Raw genomic sequence first — 23,692 nt, 5'->3', positions numbered from 1 at the left:
GTGCATAAAGGGGCCATGCATGTGCCGTGCATCCTCACACCTAAATACAGCCCACGTGCTGGGTGGAGTGGTGGCTTCTGCCTCTGCTGTTGTAAATAAACTCCTGTTTTTAGAGGGATTTACTTTATGTTTTCAAGACAAACTTTCTCCACAGGGGTTCAAAGCAAACTCAGACTGAATCTCCTCAGCCATTAACTGGATGGAGCTGGTGGTCGGGGCATCCCACCGGCCGGGCTGGCAAAGCCAACCCATCTCCAGGAAACACGGAGCTTCAAACACCCAGTGGAGCCAGACACAGGCAGGCCTGAAATCACAAATCTCAGGGAAAAGTGAATGCTAAGCCGTGGCCAAACTCCAAGCTGGAATATTTTATCGATGGGAAAGGTTTCAAGTGGGCGTGAACGGCGTCTCGAGTTTCAAAGGCGTTTCGCAACGTGTTTCAGACAGGTTTAACCAAAAGCGTTATTAACTGGTTGAAAGTTAAACTGGGAGCAGCTGACAAGACCTTTCTGAAACAGCCCAAGCTGTGTTGCAAAGCAGGGTATTCTTCCATGGAATGATTCTACAAGAGGAAGGTTATTTAATGGCTATGACTAACAGGATAATATTTAAAAGAAAAAGATTCTTCCAGGTGTTAAGAAGCAGCAGCCAGAGACGCCCTCGTTTAACTTGCAGGCAAAAAATCCCCCTCGTGGACCCCAAAAGCAAAGCGAAGCCCTGATCTCAAGCAGCTGGAAGGAATTTCCTTCAGCTCCGTCTCTGGAGCTGGTCCAGCGCCAGGATCCGCAGCGTGGCGATGGGAAAATCACAGGCAGCTGCAGAGCCAACCCCAAACCAGCATCGCCACCGCCCCCGAGATGCCACGCAGCTGCACCACCTTTGCCCGGCACGGAGTGGGGGGAAAACTCAAGTGCTGCTCCAGCCAGGAGCGATGGCCTTTGCTGTCCAAAACCAAGGAACAACAGGATTGTGCATGAGGGGAAAACAAAAACTCTTGGCATGGTGCAATTTCAAAGAGCTACGACGCTACCATGGGGATGCCGCATCCAGTGCCAGCTCCGAGCATCCAACCTGGCCCAGATCCTTCACTCCACAAACCTGGCAGGGAATGGAGGAGCGTGAGGGATGGTGCAAGGCTTGGCAGGGTTGTTGATTAGGGAAGAAGGAACATCACAACAGGTCCCTCACACCACAGGCAGAGCTGTACTGGGATCCAGCAAAGCTTGGCTGGGGTGATGCAGCACCATCACAGCAACAGAGAGAACTTTTGGGTGTCAAACAGTACCAAAACCCATTTGTTTCACCCATTCTGGCTGCCTGCAGGCTTGGGGGTGCTGGTGGGTTTTTGTTGTGCGCCTGGGCATCCGAGGAACCAAACTGACCTCCAAGCACAAAACACTTTGGACCTTTGATCCCTCTTCCCTAAGAGCGGATCCGATGCTTTTTCTGAACTGGAATCAGGAAATTTCCTGGCTATGTTCCCCAGCTGGCTGACACCAAAAACAAAACCTTAACCCTCTCCACTGCCTCTGGGCAAGGGACACAGCAAGTGATGTGACAACACGACAAAGCAATTGGAAAAAAATAGGGAAGTCTAAGGAAAGCAACATCCGGCAGCACGACTGTACTGCTGCAATTTCCCGCAAGTCCTTCTGATTCCAGACAGCTGAAGAAACAATTAATCCCAGAACTTTAAAACTGAAGAGAACCTTTAAGTGTGAATATGTTTTTGCTACCACTGGCAGAGAAACGTGCAGAAATGGGTCAGCTGCAGCTCCCATCACCCACTGTGAAGTCAAGTTCTTTTTCCCAGCGCCGTTGGAAAAGCAAACCAGAGGTTTGCTCAGGGCTCCAGGAAAACAGGCAAAAATAAATAGGAAAAAAAAATAAAAATCAATAGCACGATTTAATACAGTCTGGAGGAGGGGGAAGCAGAGTTTGGAGGAGAGCCCTGCTTGAGCTCCCATCAGGAATGAGAGTTGGGAATCACTTCCCAGGAGGGTTTGAAGCAAAGCTGGCAGTGCCTCTCTCGGAAAGGCTCACATGAGCTGCCCAAGGACAGCTCAATTCACTGCTTGGAGATGAAGTAACACTTGAAGCATTTTTCCCCTTTGGCCTTGGGGATTTGTAATTATTTTTCCCCTCTTTTTCCTGGCACACAGTTCCAACGTCACGACCTGGTGAGCTCACTCTTCCTCCCCAAAGGGTGGTGGGAAAGGATGTGCTGCTGCCTCCTCCTGCCCCCAGCCCTCTTTGTACTCTTTGGAGCCACCACTTCCCTATATGGGCTGATGGTGGTGGGACACACATTATTAAATCTGGGTGTATTTTAGCCCAAAAAGAGCAATGAGAGCACAGGCAAGTGGGAATAATCTCCCACCTTCATTTGTGGTAGGTTTTCCTCGTTCACAGTGTTCCCCAATGAACAGGTTCCTTGGGGAACACAAACTGGAAACTCCATGCGAAACACTCAGCCTACGCAGCTGAAGGGTCAGAGCAGAGAAATTGGTGTTAAACACTCCAGGGAATTTGAAAATTCCTGGGTGATGACACAGAGCTGTGGGAAGCAATGGGGGCTCCCAAAATATCACATCTGGAAATAAAAAAAATCCCACTTTGATCAAGTAGTCTTCAGGCTGAACCAAAACCAATCACTTTCCATGGAGCCGAAGAGCGACTTGCCCTCTGCACACTAATACTGAGAAGCAGATGGATTAAACAACTTCCTAAACCCCTTTTTCCCCCCATTTCCTAAGCTCCTTTAATGAGGGAAAAAAAAAAAAAATCAGTGCAACACAAAGGGATCAATAATCCTACAAAATCCTGCTGGAGACGAGCACCCTGAACCAGTGATGGGATCACAGCTGCCAGCAGCCATCCTATAAAGGCAGTTGGAGGAGCCAAGCACAATTTGGGAACAGGAAGGCAGAATGATCTCGTTGACACTAAATAAGGTTGCTAGGTTATGGATTTTTGTGAGGGGGGCCATAATCTGAAAGGGGATCCAGATGGCTGTAAAGCCTTGTGGTGGAAAAGCAGCATGAGGCCAGAGAGGGAAGAATTCCTCTTTATGCTGCTGCTGTCTGCTCCTGGATCCTTGGTTTCAGTCCTCAGGAATGCACTCCGTGGACCCTTTTTAATTGCATCATTTATATTTGAGGTAAAAATTAAGAAGAAGAGGTAGGTGGATGAAAAGGGTGAAAAAGCTGGTGACTGGATACCGGGGAAAAAAGTCCCTAAACAAATCCCAGGGAGCAGCCGTTCCCCTGAGACCACTTTGATCCAGCCAAGTTTGTATTTTACAATCCTGACAGCCTGAAAAAGGTTTCAGGAAAACCCAGACAATCCCAAACCCCAGCCTGCTGGGAATTCACACCAATGCCACGTCACTGCTGTTTCCAATTTTTCCTAATACTTCCAAAAAATGAGCTGCACAGACAGTCCACCCTTTCCTGGTTTTGACTCAAGTACTGGGATTTAGGGGAGCATTATTTTTTATCATTCCTTCTCCCTTGCTAACAGAGACTGGAATGGTTTTGCAACACTTTATAGAGTCCAGTAAAAAAGCCTCCTGGGAGTTATATGGAAACAGGACAAAAACTGCTTCACCTCTATGGGATTGGCAAAAGAAAGGTGGCTGCAAGGATGGAAAACCCCTCAAAATTTAGTTGGAAATGGAAAATGGAACTTTTCCACAGCCACACTTGCACAGTCAAGTGAGCTGCTTGGAGAGAAACATTCACCAACCAACAAATGCCTCTCCTCCTCTGTCACAGAGTCTCAGCACCAAGGGTGATGCCATGGGATATCATCCTTTTTCCCTGTTCTCCTGGAATTGTGGCCTGACTTTAGTGGGGTGCAGAAAATGAAGAGACCTTAGTGAAGCACTGGCACAGGTTGTTTAGAGAGGCTGTGGATTCCCTATCCCTGGAAATGTTCAAGGCCATGTTGGAGCAACCTGGTCTAGTGGAAGGTGTTCCTGCTCATGGCAGGGTGGTGGAATGAGATGGTCTTGATGCTCCAACCTAAACCATTCCACGATTCTGTGATTCTAAAATCCAGGTGTGCCCATACCCCAGGGGTCTGTAACCAGGAGGTGATGGACAGCTAGGTGTAAATTTTCAACATCACCTGCTCACACCCCTCCTTTGCCCAGGGATGCTGCTTCTTACAGGGGTTCCTCATAAATTGAGCCCTAAATAAGCAAAACCCCAATTTACAGCTGTGCTGCTGATGCACAACTTGTTAAAAAAGAAAAAAAAAAAAAAAAGGCAAAGCAAACCAAACACCTTTTCTGAGTTACTTAAAATTTACATTTTTCTTGCAACTGACTGAACAAAACCTGCTAAATATTTTCCAAATGCTTCAAGGGTACAAAGCTAAAAAACCACCAGTGGGAATTTCAGGCGTGTAACAGTTTACTGTTGGATCTCCACGAATTCCCGGGTGCTGAATCGCCTACTAGAAGGGAAAATATATGAGTGGCACTAAGGAGGTGGCTTAGCAACGAGCAGGCTGGCAGCTTTGAGTGGCTTTTTAAAGGTCAAGAGAGAACACAATGTCTGGAGCCCTCATGTTCCATTTTTTTTACTACAATTTAATGATATTTCTGGCCAGCCCGGTTATTAAATTGCCACCTCGCACCAGCCAGCCACACATCTGTTAAACCCAGGCTTTAAATTAAGACTTTCCCCTCCTAAATATCCCCTTTCAACCCATTCCCACCTTCACCAACATGGGGGGAGGGGGGGGGGGGAAAGCTTTGTCGGGATGAAACAGAAGGAGAGGTGCCACCATGGAGGGGATTTTTGGGAGGGGCTGCTGAGCAGCATCATTGAAATTCAGCGGGAGAAGCCGGTTTTCCTCGGCTCTGCGGGGGCTGCCATGTTAAATCACATTTGGATTCACAGTACAAGGCTGCTAAAATACCACCGCGGCGCCTATTGGCACATTTCAATGAAAACGCCGTGGCCTCATTAGTAGAGTGGAAATTATGAGCTTGTCTTTGTATATATTTAAAAGCTCGCCTCTGAAACTCTACTGGGTCGGGGCCAGGAATTCCTGGCTCCGAGCTCCTACCACTCGGTGGTTCGGGATTGCTTTGCTCACACAGGTCAAGTGACCACGCAGCCATCGACCCAGGAGAAAAGGCATTTAAAAACTGCCCCGCGGGGAGAGGCAACAGGGTTTGAACTAAACCCTCCTCTCTGTCAGCTGGTTAGGGAGCAAGTCTTAATGAAAGTGCAGGTTGTAATTAAGAGGATGCAGGAATGTGGGTGTGTGGAGTTTCATCCTGCTCCCAACAGTTGGGGTGAGAGCATCCCGTCGGCCCAGAAGCGCCGTTCCCCTCTGGGGATGGACCACAAAAGCCCAAATCCTTTGAAATGAGGGGCAAACTCGTGAAATAACACGTTTTTTCGGGACCTGGTCCTCTCAAGATGGGAATTTGCAAGTCTCTGTGAAGGAAAACTTTGGGCTCAGCTCCCTACTTACCTGCACGGGCGCCGCAACGCAGCCAAGCCACACAAACCCAACGTATCTGCTTGAACAGCTACTGCGGTTTGGTACCAGGGATGCTGGAAGAAAAGAGAAAAACACCCTAAAAATTGCACAAAAATCCAGAGGGAGCAAGGGAGAGGATGAAGACATGGTTTTTAAATGCTTGGATTCGCAGAGGCTCTCAGAAATTGCTTCAGCTCTTGGTAACAGCAGAGAGATCCCCTTTTAAAACACGGCGATGACGTTACGTGGCACAGAAAGAATGGGGGGGAGGCTTGGCTAATCCTCACAATTTTATAAGCATCTGAGACACTAATCCCTTGATCTCATTGAAAGGGATTAGAATTACTCCCTAGCCAGGAAATTTAAGAAGTTTTCTACCAGATGTAAACAAAAGCACGGAGCAGCCCGCAGAGATGGCTGCCACACAGCGAGTCCTCCCAGAGAAATCTGCATCAGGACTGGTTTTGGGGTGGAAAAGGGGGATTTCCAACCCAGTGCTGCAGAGGATTGTTTGGAATTATGTGGGTATCCAAGACAAGCCTGATCACTCCATCCACAGTAGGCTCAAGACAGGATCCCATCCTGGGCAAGAAACCTGCCAGGGCTTCACAACTCATATTTGGGCTCCAACTCTTATGGAAATGGATGCTTCAGCTAAAAAAAAAAAATCCATCCCAACCACCTGACTTGTTCTGCATTGGCCTAGGAAAACATCATTTTAATAATAAGAAAAAAGAGAAAAATCTCTGAGCAACAAAACCTAAGTTGTGCCCAGCTATGCAGCAGCCTTCTTCCACACAGCTCTGTGGTAAGGACCTGGGTTAATAAGGAAAATATAATGTGACACCCTCATGGAAACAGACTGGGATCTGCTGCTACCCTCACAATGAGTGACTCATAATATTGAAGAATAAATTATTTGATTTAGAAGATGAAGCAGGCAATGTGCAATCTGGGGTTTGATATCAAGCAGTTTGCTACTAAGTTGGATGTTCCAGCTCAGAACATCAATAGATAAATCAAACCTAAAGGAAGCAGAAAGGATTCAGGGGATCCTTTGGAGAAGAAAAACAACTTTTGTTAGAAAACAGATGTTTTCTAAGAAAGAAACTAAACTTTTGTCAGTGCTTACTTCTTTCCTCTTTTACATTCCATTCAAAAAAGAAACCTAAAGAGGCTCAAGTTCCAACCTCAGTACAAACAAGGCCCCAATTTCATCAGCTTGTCTTAAAACCCTTCCTTTTGGAGGTGCCTGAAAGGATGGCAGCAGAATCCCTCTTATCCAGCCCACTTTTCTGGAGGACAGTGTAATTTTTAGTCTTCAGGCACAAATTCTCTCTTGGCTTTGGAAGAATACCCACCATCCCCATTGCAGACCCATCTCCCAACTCCCTACAACACTCCTGCTCCCAGCTTTAGCATCGAAGGCTGGAATAAACCACCTGATGTCAGGCTTGTCTGCAGCTCCATCCCTCCCCGCTGGCTGCAACACATCCCAGGCCTTTCCCATCACCTCCTCGACCTGTTCCTCCCACTGCATCACTGGCAGCTGCCTGGGGAAGATACTTCGGGAGGAGGAGATACAAGGAGGAAGCCCCAAGGACGGTCAGAAGCACACAACAGCTCAGCATCCCTCAGGCAAAGCCACAGTTGAGAAAATGATCAATTTTTCCTGCTTTTACTCCCAAAGTGCCGCCCCCAAACAACGCTCAGCACAACGGTGAGGGTGTTTTGGTATGAATGTCAAGCAAGATTGGGGGGCTGGGCTCAGCTGACAGACACCCAACCCACAAGAGCACCACCAGACAGGCTCCAGCCAGCTCATCCCAATTCAGCCCTCAAACCACCCAACATCACACAATCCCATCCCACTTCAGATGGCCACCACTGCCACAGCCTCCAAAAGCCTTATCTTTTATCTCACACGGCCGAGAGCAAAACACCGGGTTGTCATCCAACACTTCCCAACTAAAAAGCGAAAGAAAAACCCCAACCCCGCAGCTTCGTTTGAGCAGAGCCAGGAAATTGCCTCGGGGGAAGCCCAGCCTGGCGAAGGGTTTTTACAGAGAACAATAGGAAAATGGGAGTCGTTAAAGCGCCGAGGAAATATTTACCGGCTCGGGACAAAGCTCTGCGTGGAGAGAAGTTTAACTCGGTCCCTAAAATCCGAGAGTCCCGGTCAGCAGGAGGCACCGATCCACTCGGGTGGGTTTCTTGAAGTTGTCGGATGGGAGACTCTGATCCCTCCAACCCAATTCTGATGGGTAATTTGGCTTCCCCCACTTTCTTACCTGCCGGGCTGCTCCTCCTGGATTTCAGTGGACCAATGGGAGAGCTGAAATGCCCTGGTTTCACGCCTGGGAAGCTGCACGGTCACGGAGCTCTTGTGTTTTCCCCGAAATACTCCCAGAAACCAAGAAACTGGGAAACCCACTCCTACTGCACAGGCTAGGAGAGGCTGGAATCAGGAGGGCAGCTGCCTCCTGCTCAGCACTTTCAGTTTCTCTCTCCAAGCACTCTCCTGGCACAACTTCCTCTAAAGCGCTTTGCGAGTGAAAAGCTGCATTAGTGGTGGGATTAATCCTCTGAGGGGATAATAAAATCACAGAATCATGGAATGGTTTAGGTTGTAAAAGCCCTCTAAGGCCATCGAGTCCAGCTGCTAACCCAGCACTCAAAGGCCTTCACTAACCCATGTTCCCAAGTGCCACTTCTACACGGCTTTTAAATCCCTCCAGGGACGGTGACTTCAGCCCCTGCCACGAAAAGGTGGTGTCAAAGGCCTTGCCAAAGTCCAGAAAGACACACCCACAGCCCCTCCTTCCTCCGCCAAAACAGGTGACCTTGTCACAGAAGGAGATCAGGTTGGTCAGGCAGGACCTGTATGTCACAAACTCACACTGGCTGCTCCAGACCCTCTGCCCTATTGGTGCTGTGTGAGGGCACTCAGGGTGATCTGCTCCTGTCACTTGACTGACAGCCCTGTAGTTCCCAAAATCCTCCTTCCTGCCCTTCTTGTAGCTGTGTGTCACATCTGCTCACTTCCAGTCAGCTGGGACCTCCCAGTTAGCCAGGGCTGCTGGTAAATCATGGAAAGTTATCCCCATCCACTGCAGCAATCCATTTGTTTGAGTCATCCCACATGACTCTGTGCTGGCAACCATGTCACAGCTTTCCTGATGCACAGTGGTTTCCAGATCCTTCTCCTGTTGGTGACCACGCTGTGGGTGTTGGTGCAGGTGCACTTCAGTTAGGTTATCAATCCCATCACCTTTTTGGAGAAGTCCCAATTCCTACGTGACCATTCTCAGGGGCTTTCATGGTTTCCAACACACCAATAACCCTTGTGGCTGTGCTGCCACATGGATCTCCATCCCCTGCCTTCATGGACACAGCACACTGAAGGACCTGGCTAGCATGCTGTCCCTCAAACTTAGGTTGGACCTCCAGAATTATCCCGTGCAAAGATCCTTTTCCCCCTCAAAGCCAGGCGAATCCAGGTTCTTCAGCAGTCTTGGTGTCCTGCAAACCCACCCAAAAACAAAACTAAAGCCAAAATAAGCCTGGAGAAGTCATTCTTTCTTGCTCCTCACACTCACAGTCCTGAAGATGAAGCAGAAAAAGCAGGACATCCCTGCCTAGGCTTCCCGCCACCCTGCCCTCACTGCTCCTCCTGTTTCTCGATGTCTCTGCTTTTTCCACAGCCTGATCCAGCTGCAGCTCCAGCATTGGAGCAACGTGAGACCTCACAGCATTCAGCTACACTAAGCCAGCTGCTTCCAGCTAATTTGGTCCATGAGCTCCTGCTGCCCATCCACTCATTGGCATTAGAGTCGGGCTCGTCTCCTCTCGCCATCCCTTCAGCACTGCATCCGTCTGTGAGCAGGACATGGGAGCCCTCCACATGTGGCTGGAACCCTTCACGACTGTTTTTTCTTCTTTGATGGAATTTAAACATGCCAGACAAGTAGAAAAATGACACATTCCCTGTGTTACTGTTCGAGAGGGAACAGCATCCAAAAATGATGCAGCTCCACCTCCAGCAGTGACCGCAGTGACCGCAGTGATCCCGGGATGGAGGAACAGGCCCTGCTCCAGCCCACTGTCAGGGTCAAGGCTCTCCCATCCCTCAGGACAGGAAGCAAATCACCACTGCCCATGGCTGTAGCAAAACCACGTGGGCTGGGATCCTCTCCTGAAGCGCGTTTTCCATGGGATGGCTGGCATTCCTCAAGGCAGGAGCGGCCCCGCCGGGCCCAGGCGATGACTGGGCTCGCTGCAGTTAAGCCCGGTATCACATCATCACTGATGCCGCTTTAGAGCCCTGTCAGCGACTCGGGGTGGGGACACGGGCACGGCAGGACGGCCACTCCCAAACTCAGTCTGAGTGGTTCCAGGGCAACAGTGACAGCGGAGGGAATGGCTGTGACGGCAGATCTTATCTTGTGTCAACAACACTCAGCTTTAAGGGGAATGATTGCAGGAACAAAAACAAACAAACCCAGCTCGGGCACACCAACCACTGCTGAGACCCGGGGAGCTTCCACCCCAAAAAACACCCTCCAGGCTTCCACACCAACGGTCCACATTGGCTGAGGACCACCAGAAGGATCTGCACCTCCTGCCCTGGCCCCAAGGATGGGCTTGTTTGGGTTCACTGTGCAGCAGGAGCCTGGCAAGGTGAGGGAGGACCACGTCTCAGCTCTGTCATCCCAAGGCAGAAGACTCCAGGTGCAGGTGGTGGGAACAGGAAACGAGCACCAGCTGTACCTCTCTCCACCTTTTCCACATCCAAGTGTTGTTTTATGGCTGGGAGTGAATCACCCAGAACACCTCTTCTGCCACACAGCCCAAGTGGAGGTGACAGCAGGTCACTGGGAGGGGTGACCCAAGGGGGAATGCGTGGTGAGATGGTCCAGAAGCACAAAAGCCCTCCTTGCAAAGCCAGACATCCTCCTGTAATCCCACACATCATTTAGTCCAGGAAGCAGCTGGAAGTTGGCTCTTCTTGGGTAGAACCTCCAGTCTTGGCTCAGATCCATAGTCCTGAGCAGCTCTGCTGCTTCCTTGCCATGGAATCCTCCTCCTCTCCCTGCCTTTCCCCCAGGACAGGGCTAGAACCACTCTCCGGCCAAGAACAGTGGCAGCAACCAGCAGCCATCACCTTATTTCCCATGTAGCACACAATATTCCTCATCTGAAGGTCCAACAGATCCTACAACATTCAGAGCACGCTGACCCCAAGGTGTCCTTCACAGCTGGTCCATCACAGTTATCTCCAGTCACACCTGGAGGCGACTGCATCTGAGCCTGGGATGCACAAGCAGTAAGTTCCAGCAGAGCTGACCCACCTCCACATCTTGTTCTCCCCAAATCTGAGACAGCCTTTGACCAAACAGCAATGCCAGCAGACCTGGAGTGTCCAACCCAGCCTTGGTGACCAACGGGACAAAATTAGCAAACCTGAGCCGAGCAGTGGAGGAACAGATGTTGTGGGAGGTTGTGGAGGGGATTTCCTTCAGCAGCAAGGCTGGGAGATGTGGGAAATCACCAACCACACAGACCTCCAGCAGCTCCACCACCCGCTCAGGATCAGGACTGTCATCTGCCAGCATCAGCCCCGTGACTTGGTAACGGGATCACATCATTGCTCCTGCCTGCTTCTGGCACATGGGGCTGGAAGCATTCCTTTTCCCTTTTAAAATACATTTTAAATACCTCAATTAGTGCATTTTGGGTTCCTTCCACATTGCCCCCAAGCAGTTCTTCTGTCAGGGGCTCTATCCTTCCACTGCCGATTATTAGTGGGGCACGGGGTTGTTATTTTTCCAGGCCAGGGGCCAAATTTGTATTTAATTTTTGCTCCAGATGGCACAGCACTCCAGATGCATCAGCTGGAGCATCAAACCTGTATGAATAAAGTAATAGAGCAAACAACATGATTTACTCAGGGGCCGTTTGACACGCTTAAGGTGCTTTGTGTACATCTGTTGTGTAAAAAAAAAATGGCATTCAAATGAATTCAGATGATGGTTTCGCTATTAAACCAAACACCTGAGGGAAATGAAACAGCAGTAGGAATCCAAAAAATAATGATGATGATAATAATATTAGAACTTAATAATATTAAGTTAACTTAAAATAATATTTTGCTTCCTGTAAAGTCAAGGATATATTTTTTTTAAAAAAAGGCTGATTTCAGCCATCACTGCTGAGCACGGGCTTGGGTTTTGTTCACCTTCCTCTGTCCCTAAAGCTGCTGCTGGCAGTGGGTCTTGCAAACCAGGATCAGAGTCCTCCCAGGAGAAGGGCTGGTGATCCCAGATTTCAGTGTGGTGCCGAGAGCTTATGGCTCTGCTCACCAGAGGAGATGTGATGAGGACACCAGAGGACAACCACGAGATGTTCCAGTTATGCTTCTGGCAAATTCACCCCGTTCCCAGAAAGCTGCTGCATCCCTCTGGCACAGCCTGCAGCCGGGATGTGCTCCCTGCAAACTAAAGCACCCAAAATAACTCAGAATGGGAAAAAAAAAAGAAAAAAACGAGAGACATTGAGTAGTCAGGTTTATCTGCCTGGGCTCATGAATAGCCGCCGTGTAAAAAACCAGCTGAGCCCGCAAACGCCTGGAAACAAAGGGATGGGGGGGAGGTGTCTTTTTGTGCTTGGCTTTGCTCCGTTCAGAGCATCCTTGGGCTGTGAGAGCCCGTCCTGGCGGCACCCGAAACAAAGGAAAGCCGGGAGCTGTAGGCAGGAGCCAGCTGGGGAAAACCGGGACGACGAGGAGGAGGAGGAGGAGGAGGAGGAGGAACCCGCATCGCCCTCCCCGGCAGCTGCGGAGCCGGGCTCGCGTGTTGCCGAACACGTTATCCATGGCAGGAAACTCGAGATCAAAGGCGAGGAGCGTGCCAGAGCAAGATGTCATCCAAGCCTCCTGCCAAAGGTGTGCACGGGAGGGGGGAGGCAAGCCCCAGACACACACGCTGGCACATCCGACGGAGCCGGCGCAGCTCGTGGGGTGACCGAGACCCACGCGTGTTCTCCTCCGTGCACCCCGGCGAAGACAAAGACAGGCTGAACTGAACAAACAAACACAAAAAAAAACCCCAAAACCCCAAAACCGCAGGAGCTGCATTTTTACCCGTCGGTTTCCAGTCCCCAGGGTCCCACGCAGGTCCCCTGCCAAAGCGGCGGGAGCGGGGAGGGTACGGACGTGCCGGCACGGCAGGAACAGCAGCCCAGTGTAACTCCAAAAAAGCAGCTTTTCCCATTTCTGGGTGGCTTTTTTTTTTTTTTTTTTTTTTTTTCGGTTTTCTTTTAAAGCAGAAGAAACCCGCAGCGTCCTGTCTCGGCCCCAGGAAAGCAAGGGGACGTGTCTGATTCCAAGCCAGCGGCTACTGGGAACAGAGGTGACCTGGGGACCCTGAGCCCAGCGTGGGGTGAGACCCTCAGGAGCTCCCCCTCATGAAGGGGTCCAGGCAGGATGGGGACATGTCCCCTGTCCCTTTGTGCTGCCCCAGCCCCCTCCTCCATCCCTCCGGGGTGATGCAGTCCCAGCCCATGGCTCCAGCCTCTGGGCTGTCCCCTCTGCCCCCACAAGCCCTACAGTGCAGCCAGACACCCCAAGAGCACAGCCCAGACCCCTGAGAGTGCCCCCTTAGGGGTCTGCACGGACGTGGGGGCTGCTCCATTGCCCTGTGGAGATCCCTGCCCCAGAGGGGACTGTGGAGCAGAGAGAGAGACCCTGTCCCCCGTGGGAGCTGCTGAGGAGGGGGTGCCCCTGCCCCACAGGGGGGATGGAGGGGGAGCCCTGTCCCATAGAACAGGGCACAGAGAGAGGACCCTGCCCCACAGAGGGCTGGAAAACAGACCCTGCCCCACAGAACAAGGCACAGGGATAGGGCAGAGATCCATCCCTGCAGAACAAGGCACAGGGAGAGGTGCCACCGCTCAGAAGGGCTGGAGGAAGGTCCCATCCCTACAGAACAAGGCACACAAGTAGGGTCCTGCCCAAAGAGGAGCTGCAAGACGGACCCCGCCCCACAGAGGGGTGCACAGGGAAGGCATCCCAGGCACACAGCGGGGATGGAGAGGGGTCCCTTCCCCACAGAACAAGGCACAGGGAGGGGTCCCACCCCACACGGGGGTCCCCGGGGGGGGGGTCCCCGCCCCCCACACGGGCGCTCGGGGGGGGGGTTCCGGTCCTCCGGCCCCCCAGGGGGCTCCCGCCCCCCGCACTCACTCACCCGCCGCCGCGCTGTCCCGCCGGGGCTCGCGCCGCCCGCACCGCCCGGCCCGGGCAGGACCCGGATGGAGCCGCCCCGCCCCGCCCCGGAGCCGGGCACGGCTTCGCCGCGCGCACCGCGCGTGCGCAGAGCGGTGACAGCGGGGACGGGGCGGGGCGAGGGGGACAGGAGGGGGACGGCGATGGCGGGGGGGGGGGGGGACAGGGGTGACACGGGGACAGGATGGGACACGGGGGAGTGACAAGGAATGACGGGAACGGGATGGGACAGGGGAAGGTGACGGGGAGGGGTCTGACAGAGGTGATGGGGCGTGACACGGGTGACAGCGAAAGGAGGTGACACGGGGATGGGATGGGACAGACGGAGGTGACGGAGGGTCGACGGGGGGCAGGGAGGGACAGTGGGGGCATAAGGAGGCATTGGGGACCTGCAGTGACGCTGGAGACGGGGATGGTGTAGTGAGGACTTAAAGTGACAGGGTGGCAGGGGGTGGTACTGGGGACAGGGTGGCACTGGGGAAAGGGGATGGTGTTGCGGGGGGCTGTGGAGACAGGAGATGGCTTTGGGGACATGAAGTGGCGGTGGGGACAGGACGGGGTGGCAGCGAGTGCAGATGGGGACAGGGCCTGGCAGGAAGGACGGGATGAAGGCAGATGACAAGGGTTGGTGGCAGTGGGGACGGGGTGGCAGGAGGGGTGACACAGAGGGGACAGGAGGTGGCACCGGGGGTGGTGTGCGGGTGGGCACTGTCCCGCTCTGCTCATGGCTGCCTGCACCCCTCCAGCTGTCCCCACCCCTGTCCCTTTGCCGTGGACACGACATCACTTGTGGGGGAAATGACATCACCCGGGGGCTGGGATGTCACCCAGAGCCAGCGTCACGCGCTGGTCCGAGGATCTTCCAGACGTGCAAGGGAAGCTGATCCTCTTTTCCCCCCTTCCTTCCCTCTCCAGGCTGCACGGAGGGACCTGCGACAGCAGGGACACCGGGATGCGCATCCCGGGCGCGGTGACAGCAGGGACACCGGGATGCGCATCCCGGGCGCGGTGACAGCAGGGACACCGGGATGAGCATCCCGAGTGCTGTGACAGCAGGGACACCGGGATGAGCATCCCAGGCGCTGTGACAAGATGGACACGGGGATGCACATCCCAGGCGCTGTGACAGCAGGGACACCGGGATGAGCATCCCGAGTTCTGTGACAGCAGGGACACTGGGATGAGCATCCCGGACGCTGTGACAGCACGAACGCTGGAATGCGCATCCCGTGCTCCCGGCGCTGCCGTGGGAGGACTCGCCGGTCCTGACCTCGGGATTCCTGAGCGATGAGGCAGGAAGCCGATCCGCTGGATATTTCCACTGGCTGAAGCCTTATTCCCGCTGTGGGAATCCCCGCTCGGCATGGGAGGGATTCGCCTGGGCATGCTCGAGCTGGGAGTCCTGGTGTTGGGAAGAGACTGCGGAGCCCCGCGGGGACTCGCTGCCGGCGGCTGCCGGGACGGATTTGGGAAGCAAATGCACTCGGAAATCGAGTTCTGCCGTTCCTCCCACGCAGGCTGGCCCTGGGCACTCCGGAGCTGCAGCTGGAGGGGAGGGAGTGCTGCGAGCCTCGTCCTTGGCACGGAGTCATGGAATTGTTTGGGTGGGAAGGGACCTTAAAGCTCATCTTGCTCCAACCCCCCTGCCATGGTCAGGGACAGCTTCCACTAGATCAAGTTGTTCCTAACCTGGCCTTGGACACTTCCAGGGATCCAGGGGCAGCCACAGCTTCTCGGGGCACCCTGTGCCAGGGCCTCCCCACCCTCACAGGGAAGAATTTCTTTATAATATCGATCTAACCCTGCCCTCTGTCATTGTGAAACCATTCCCCTTTTTCCTGGTGAGAAAAGTGCTGGCTCTTGTCCCAAGTCCCTCTCCAGCTCTCCTGGAGTCCCTTCAGGCCCTGCAAGGGGCTCTGAGCTCTCCCTGGAGCCTTCTCCTCTCCAGGTGAGCACCCCCAGCTCTCCCAGCCTGGCTCCAGAGCAGAGGGGCTCCAGCCTTTGGAGCAGCTCTGTGGCCTCCTCTGGACTGGCTCCAGCAGCTCCAGGTCCTTCTGTTGTTGGGGATCCCAGGGCTGGAGGCAGCTCTGCAGGTGGGGTCTCACCTGAGCAGGGCAGAGGAGCAAAATCTCACCCCCTCCCCTGCTGCCCATGCTGGGGGATCAGCCCAGAGCTTTCTGAGCTGCCAGCACACACAGCTGAGGCATGTCCAGCCTCTTTCCCTGGATGAGAGAAAACAAAAACCACCCAAAAATGGCCCCACAGGCCCCTGGACATGGGCAAGGCAGGGTGTCTGTTGTGACTCCAGTGCTGGCACAGGGCTCCTGGACATGGCCTCATGCCCAGGACCTACTGCCAGTTACAGAGAGCAGCTCCCGTGGTGCACCACCCTCCCTGCCTCAGTTTCCCTTTGGGAAGCATTGCTGCCTGCATAGGGACATGGCCAAGGAGGTCCCCCTCAATGGAAGGGGAAGGCTGGATGGGCAGAGTCCTTCCTGCCTGCGTGCTGGCAGAGGGAGGATGCGGGATGGGGGCTCCCAAATTCAGCTAACTGGGGGCGTGGGGATGCACCTGATTCCTTCCCTGGCTGCAGAGGGAACCACACTGCTCGCTTTCTCCCTGCTCCACATGTTCCTGCTACCAACACCTTGCTGTATGTATGACAAAATCCTGATTTTCCTTCTCAGTGAGTGAAGGAGCTCAGGATCCAGCCCGGCTGCATGCCTGGACCTTACGGAGATGGGGTGATAAGGGAGGGTGGGTCTGTCCGATGGGAAGGTGGAAGATGTCTCCTTTCTCCTCTCATTCCTCCCTGGCAGTGCTGGACTACGATCTGTTGTCATCCCAATTCAAATGGGGTGACAAGTGCAGGGATGGGACTGAAGTGTCCCTGGAAAGCAGGTGGAGGCTGGAGTGGTGGCAGCATCCCTGTCGCTGCCTCCCACAGCCTGTCAGGATCTCCTGCTCCTCTGAAAATTTCTTCTCTGAAAGGATGGTCAAGCTCTGAGAGGTCCCCAGGGCAGTGGTGGAGTCCCCATCCCTGGAGGGATTTAAAAGCTGCATGGATGTGGCACTTGGGGACATGTCACTGGTGGGATTGGCAGTGATGATCGTAGAGGGCTTTTCTGACCTTAATGATTCCATGATTCTCTGATCAACCCCCACATCTTTTCTTTTGTGGTCAAGGGGACCTTCAGCATCACCAGCCTGGCCAAGCCCATCACAGAGGTGCTGTGGATGGCGGGCAGAGGAAGGGTTGGGCTCCTGCAGATCATCCCCTTGCTCCCATGGCATAGCACTGCCAGGTCCTGGACAGTCCCTCACTGGAAAAATATCCACTTCACCCTTCTGTTTTCGCACTCTTCTGTTTTTTTTCCCTTCTTCATCCACCCTGACTGCTTGCTCTCCCCATTCCTTGCCTCCCTTTCTCCCCTCCTTTCCCTTGAGGTCTCTGTGGTGGCCGTGCCAGCTGATCCGAGAGGGACCTGTCCCCTCTCAGCCAAGGACACTTGTTGGTTAACGGTTGGGCTGGATGACCTTAGGGCGCTTTCCCAACATGAATGATTTTATGATTCTATAAATATCAGCGTGTGCCCATCCCATCTGTGCCCCTGACCGGGATGTGGGGAGCCTCCCTCGCTCCCTCCCCGCTGCGGTGGCGCTGCTCAGCCCGTACCGCCGGCGCTGCGCCACGCTCCGGGCGCAGCCCTGCTTTCTCACCTCTTCTCCACCCCTTCCACGCTGCCTCTACCCCTGGCCAGCCCAATGCAGAGCAGGGTGGAGCGGCACCGACTCTTCCTCTTCCTCTTCCTCATAACAGCAATTACCTGTGAGCTTTGATTCATTAATGACTTTGTGAGTCATTAATGCTTTGGCAGGGCTTGCCCGGGGCTGACCCCCCTCCCACCTCCCTCCTTGGCCTTTGCATCCACCCAGGGCGATCCCGCCCCGGGGATCATGCCCCGCTGAGCAAGTGGAGCAGGTGTTGCTCCTGGGTGGCAACCAAAACCCTGCAGCTCTTCCTCTTCATCAAGCTCCGAGGGGCTTGGCTGCAGCACAGGATCCTGCCAGCCCCAATAGGAAAGGGGAATTCAGGTAGTCACCGATTGCATCCAAGCTGGGAAGTGAATTGGGGTGGAGCCTGCTTGCAGGTGCTTGGAGATGAAATAGCACAACCTGTATCCATGTGGTTCCATCCTCTTCCTCCTGCTCCTGCCCCAAAAATGGGCCAGGGCAAAACGACCAAGCCTGAACATCACCAGGCAATGCTGAAAGCTTCCTTTAGGGGACTCAGAGCCACAGGCTGGGACTGATCCTGCTGGGAATGTCCCTGGCAGTTTGGGGTGTTTGGCACAGCCTGGAGCTGGGCTCAGCACTGTCAGGATGGCAATGAGGATTTTCCTACCACTAAGGTCAGGAGAACTTTTCAAGTGCCTTCTTCTGGAGCAGGGAGCATTTGCTGGAGGATGCAGGTGGTTCCTGAGAGGCGAGGAAGCAGTCGGGAATTCCCGTCAGGCAGCCAGACCCTCCCTCCCCCCATTAACACTACTGGGCTCTGCCTGCAGCCTCCTGCTCTGGGAAAAAGACCCTCATTGAGGCTGAGTGCCCTTGTCCTGGCGGGAGCCAGCACTGGCACAAGGATGGGCTTGCAGGGAAGAGCAGAGGACGGGTGGCAAATGGAAAAGTGGGCTCAGGTGGGTGGGAGCAGCCCCAGCGATGGGAAGATTGCAGAGGTTAGAGGGCAGGATTGCTCTCACCCTCAGTGATGTGTGGAGTGTGGAGGAATGATAAAGGAGGGCTGTCTTAAAATATCTATTAATAGTAGATGAGGAAGTTTCCTAATGGGAAGTCAAACCAGTTTGTTGGAGACACTGTGTCCATCGGCTGTGTGGTGGCTGATGCACGGGAATGGGATGTCCCGCTGCATCCATGCTGCCAAACCCATGTCCCTGGTGCATTAGAATGTCACTTAGAATGTCATTAGAATGTCACTTTAGGGACCAAACTAGAGCCAAGACTGAGGGAAGGTAACCAGATTCCCCCTTATCCCTTAGGGGTGCACCAACACCTCATCCCACCCGTCAGTGACACGGGCAGGGAGTGAAACCAGCTGAGCCCTTGGGTTCAACAAAATCCACCAGAAATGGACAACATGGACAAGGAACATGCATGCACAGTGGCATGGGAGCTCCTCCTGGCTCAGAGCCACGGCCCAACTCTGCTGGTATCCATCCCCTGGCTGGGACTGGGGGGAGCTGCTCCGCAGGAATGTGAGGCCAGGGCCAAGCCAGGGGAATGCTTTCCACATTATATTCTCCCCGTTTCCGGCAATTTGCTGCTTCGGGACTTCCTAAGCCAGAGGTTGTATCCGTGTCTTTCTGCTTTGCAGCACTTGATGGGCTTGTGGAGAGGGGGTGATCACATGTGTGGTGTTTCCTTGGGAAAAAAAAGAGTTCAAAAGGATGAGCAGACATGGGAATAGGCACTTTCAGGGCAGCTGTGGTGCACCCCAGGGTTGATTAATGTTTTAAATATAATAAATCATGTGGATAGAGCGATGTAAAACCCCCCTCTTCCTCTCTGCTGGATGTAACGTGGAGGGCTGAGCAGGATTCAGCCCTGGGGCCAGAGGGTTTCCACATGAGGCTGCAATACAAAACATCTGGAGAACATCAGCCATAAAGAGACAGGAATGCTCCAAACTGGGAAGGGCTCCAAGGTGTCCCTTGCAGGCTCAGACAGTCACACACACACACTCACTGTCTCGTCCCAGAGCTCTGCCAGCCCTTGGGTTGGGTTTTTGCTAGGAACATGCTGTCCAGGAGCACTTGGAGTTTGCAGGTGAGATCCATCCCAGGCACATTTCTGGGGTGTGCTTGGGCACGAGACTGTGCAGGAGCTGGAGCTGGCAGCTCCAGTGATCTGCCACTGGATTCTCCCAAGACTCAGCAGTTTCAGCGATTTTACTCCCCTTGGGAATACAAGGCAATTCCCACCTTACCAGGAGCAGCCACTTCCCTCTAATACATGGATTTAGTTGTAGGGTGCAGTGATGGACACAAAAAATTTGGGTTTGAGGGTAATTTTCTTTTTTTTTTTTTTTTTTTTTTTTTTCCAGAAGTAGGGTCTAGGAAAGAAAGCAGGAAGAGGGGAGCAAGAGAGTCCAGACCAACATTACTGAACAGTGTCCCTTCCTCAGACTTCTTCCACAAATTGCTTTTGTTTGGCACCACACTTGATAAGCCAGGACTGATTTAAGATTAGGCTGGGAAAAGCCTTGCAGGAGCATCCACAGGGCTCCTGGATAAGGCCAGGGTCAGCTTTTAAATGGGGAAAATTTCACCAGGAGGTGAAAATTGGAGGAAATGGATGATCTTTAAGGTCCCTTCCATCCCAAACCATTCCATGACTCCCTGAATCTGTAATTTGGGAGGATTGAGAGGGGAGCTCATGGGATGGACAACATCTGGGTATAAAGGGTCACTATCCAGCAAATGAGATGACCAGAGACCTGATGGCTGAATGCTTTTGGAGCTGAGGACATTGAATCTGGGGCCCACCACACCCTCCTGCCTCATGGGAAGAGTGGGTCCTGCATGATGGCAAATGCTTGTGCATAACTTAGAATAACTTCTATCTAAGATAAATAGATAATAACACAAAAACAACCTAATGAAAAATAAATCCTCTGGAGCCTCTGCCAGAAATCTCATCTCCAGCCCCGTTCTCTTGGCTGCCACTTGTCACAAGCCAGAGGGGCTGATTAACCTCTCTCTTGCACATCTGAAAATCCATGGAAGTGGTCACCAAACACTTGTGCATTGAGGAGAGCAGACACCGAGGCAACTCTTCTGAAGTTGTCTTTAACTTGGGAGAGAGGAAAGTCCCCACCCTTTGCACTGAATGTGGATTTACCTCCTGCAAGCACAGGCAGAGCCTCGACTCCTGATAGCATCTCACAGGGATGTAAACACAAGGAGCTGGCCAAGCCTTCCCGTGGAGCCGGCCCAACCTGGTTGGGAGAGCGGGGAGAAGGAAATGCTGAGTGCATCAGCAGTCACCCGAAAGGTGGGTGGCTTCTCTAAGGCTTCCTCCAAAGGTTTGTTGTTTTTTTTGGCCAAGGTCTTGGCCTTTCTTGGAGCTCTTATGCCTTGTGGTTTCACAAACTCACTGAGTCAGCAGATCCTGCCCATGGGTCATTTCTAAGAGTTTATTTCTCTTCCTCCGTGTCCACACTGAGCCACCAAACACCTGGAAAATGCTGTGGTGTGGTGGCAGCAGGATGATGAGATGCTCACCCCGACCATCTGGGTCTGTCTTTATCCCCCAAATGAGGGTTTGCAGCTCCCCACGCCACCAAGTGAGGTGAGAAGGCACTTCCCGCGTGCAGACAACAGCTCTGGTGCTCCTGCAAAGCTGCCCTGGCCCTGGGAGCCACGGAGAGGAGCAGGTGGATTTTTGGGAAGTTGGCATCAGTGACACTCAGATATTTTTGAGGCTGAGCAGGTGGGAAGCGGCGCTGGGTTTGCAATATGAGCCTGGGCAGAGTAACCCAGATGTCACCCCTGACATCCCATCGCTGTGGGAAGCGATCCCAAGCCTGTAATGGAAGAAGGTTGGCTCCTTATTGGACTTAAAGCAGGTAGAGAAGGCAGTGGGTGAGGAGGGAAGGGTGGGATCCTCTGCTGGAGCTGTAATCAAGGCAGCTGTACAAGGAGAGAGGGGATGGGGAGATTGGTGTCTGAGACGAGCTGGGCAATAAAGTGAGGGAAGATGCAAGATCCCACTTAAAGCACTCCAAAATCTTCCAGTGCTTGCAGAGGAACAATGGCTGGGAGCCCTCTGGCACAGCTGCATCCCCGTGCCTCAGTTTCCTCAGGTGTAACATATGGATTAAAACCCTTGAGGGGGGTTTCCTTGCTCTTGAGTGGGCTTGGGCCTCCATAAACAGGATGATGCTTGTGGTGTTTTCTCCATTTTGCTATGAAATCCTTCTCAAACATCTCTCCATCAGGAGAAATCCCAGCCCAGAAGCACTTTCCCAAAATGGAAGCTGTGCTAGGAAAGGGCTTCACCTCTTCTCCCACCCTGACAGGAGAGCAGCATGTGGCAGATCTCACAGGGCAGGTGTGGCATCAGCTCTCTCCCCATAAATCCTCTCTGTGTTTACTCTCTGGATAAACAGGGAACAACCAGGGCTCAGCAACTGGAGCCATTCCTTGGCACAGGGAAAGCCAGCTCCTCACGTGTGCACACCCGTGGTGTCCCTGCCTGTCACAGGCTCACTGGGGAGGTGATGCTCCACTACATCTCCTCTTCCTGGGCAATGCCTGGAGCAGTCCAGATAAGCTGCTGCCATTGTTAGGCTTGATCCTGCCCCAGGAGTGTTTGCTCCTGGGCCTCACGACATCCTGGAAGTGAACTAATCCTCTTTCAACAGCTGGTGAAACTGAGGCACAGCCCACTGGGGTGACCTGTTCTCCCTGGGGCCATCTGCCTTTGCCATGTTGTCTTTCTGAGGGCACTGAGTGATGCTTTTTCGCGTTGCCCTTGGGAACAGAGGGGGAAAGATCAGCAGCTCCCTTGGGAAATGTGTGGGACACCATCACATGGAGGGGAGAGAGCAGGAAGCTCTGGAAGACATTGCAGCTCCCCAAAAATCTGGATAACTCAAGGTCAGAGCCTTGGCTTGAGCTGAAGAGGATTATGGCCTCTGCAGAGCAGACCTGCACTCAACACAAGGTTGTCCCAAGACCTTGGGAGCGGTCTTGACCCAGAAAACTTGGGATGTGTCCCTAGAATTTTGGGGCTGGTGTTGGTCAGTGGACTTGATGATCTTAGAGGTCTCTTCCAACCTCATTTTTCTGTGATTCTGTGTGACCTCATGTCAGAGTCCAGGACACCCCTCTGGCTGCCCTGGCTGTCTCGAGACCCTGGCAGAGGTCTCAGAGACCCTGGCATGAGGTCAAAAACATCTGTGGATTCGATTTTAGCCCGTGGAAAAAGCTGCCAACTTTGTATGAGGAATTGCAAGCCATAAGGGTTTTAGTAATGTAATATTTGAATTAACACAGGGTGGAAAAGTAGAAATTTGGGAATTTAAAATGGGGTACAAGATGGAGGAATCTGGGCGTGCCCTGACCTTCTTCTCCTTCATCTTGCCCTCCATGTCTTGCTGTGATGGTGACACTTTTCTGTTGGTTTAAGGTAGAGACTCACTGTCCAGCATAGACGTTAGATATTGGTGCATTGTTTAAACAGACTATACGTAACTTTTGATATAAAAGGTAAACACTGCCCGACAGGGCAGGGCAGACTGCTATGGCCTCCTTGCTAGCCAGAGCTCTGCAGGTCAGAGAAAGAATGTTGTAGATAAGAAAAAATAAACAACCTTGAGAACGCAATTGAACGCGTTCCAGGCTCCTTCTTTGGCTGCAACGGGCTGAGGGAAACAAAGACTCTTTATGATCTCGGGATCACCCTGACCTTCAGAACCCTGAAACATCATCAGCCTCGCTCAGTTGTTGGCCAAAGCCCACCCTGAGCCTGGGTGCAGAAGATGCTCTTTGCCAGCTGTCCCAGGCAGCGCCAGGAGAGCTCATTATGCCCTTCCAGCCAGCAGCTTTTCCACGTGGCAGCAGGAATTCTTGAGCTGAGCATCCCTGGGGTTATTTAGAGAAGGCTGGTCCAGGGAGGAGGCTCCTGACTCCATTCATGTATCCCATGCCTTGTTTTGTGCACGGGTGAGGAGCACTCCACCTGGGCTGTGCCTCATCTTCCTCTGGCTGGATGCCTTCCCCATAAAACGGGGGCACACTGCATCCAGCTGGCAAGCTGGTAGGGACCTTTGACTCAGCTGGACTTGGCTCCAGCTCTGAGGCTTCAGCCCAGTCCCTCGTGAAAACC

General features: G+C 53.0%; 1 protein-coding gene across 4 annotated transcripts in view; it reads right to left on the bottom strand.

The window, feature by feature from the left end:
• The window catches only part of RNF24 (ring finger protein 24), a 29,359-nt gene extending 15,540 nt beyond the window's left edge, over positions 1 to 13,819 (bottom strand). Inside the window, exons 1-2 of one of the 4 annotated variants that reach the window (XM_053976510.1) lie at positions 13,749 to 13,819; positions 5,494 to 5,576 (exon numbers count right to left, since the gene is read on the bottom strand). The gene's annotated coding sequence lies outside the window, so the exon portion shown is untranslated. Of the gene's footprint in view, positions 1 to 5,493; positions 5,577 to 7,793; positions 8,272 to 11,220; positions 11,273 to 13,748 lie in introns of those variants that run through there. The other 3 variants (XM_053976509.1, XM_053976505.1, XM_053976508.1) reach the window with 3 other exon arrangements.
• Positions 13,820 to 23,692: the final 9,873 nt, after the last annotated feature.

This window comes from Vidua macroura, chromosome 4, assembly GCF_024509145.1.
Source record: "Vidua macroura isolate BioBank_ID:100142 chromosome 4, ASM2450914v1, whole genome shotgun sequence".
Classification (NCBI taxonomy): domain Eukaryota; kingdom Metazoa; phylum Chordata; class Aves; order Passeriformes; family Viduidae; genus Vidua; species Vidua macroura.
The sequence above is the reverse complement of the archived record's forward strand: the minus strand, read 5'-3'. Positions and strand labels throughout refer to the sequence as shown.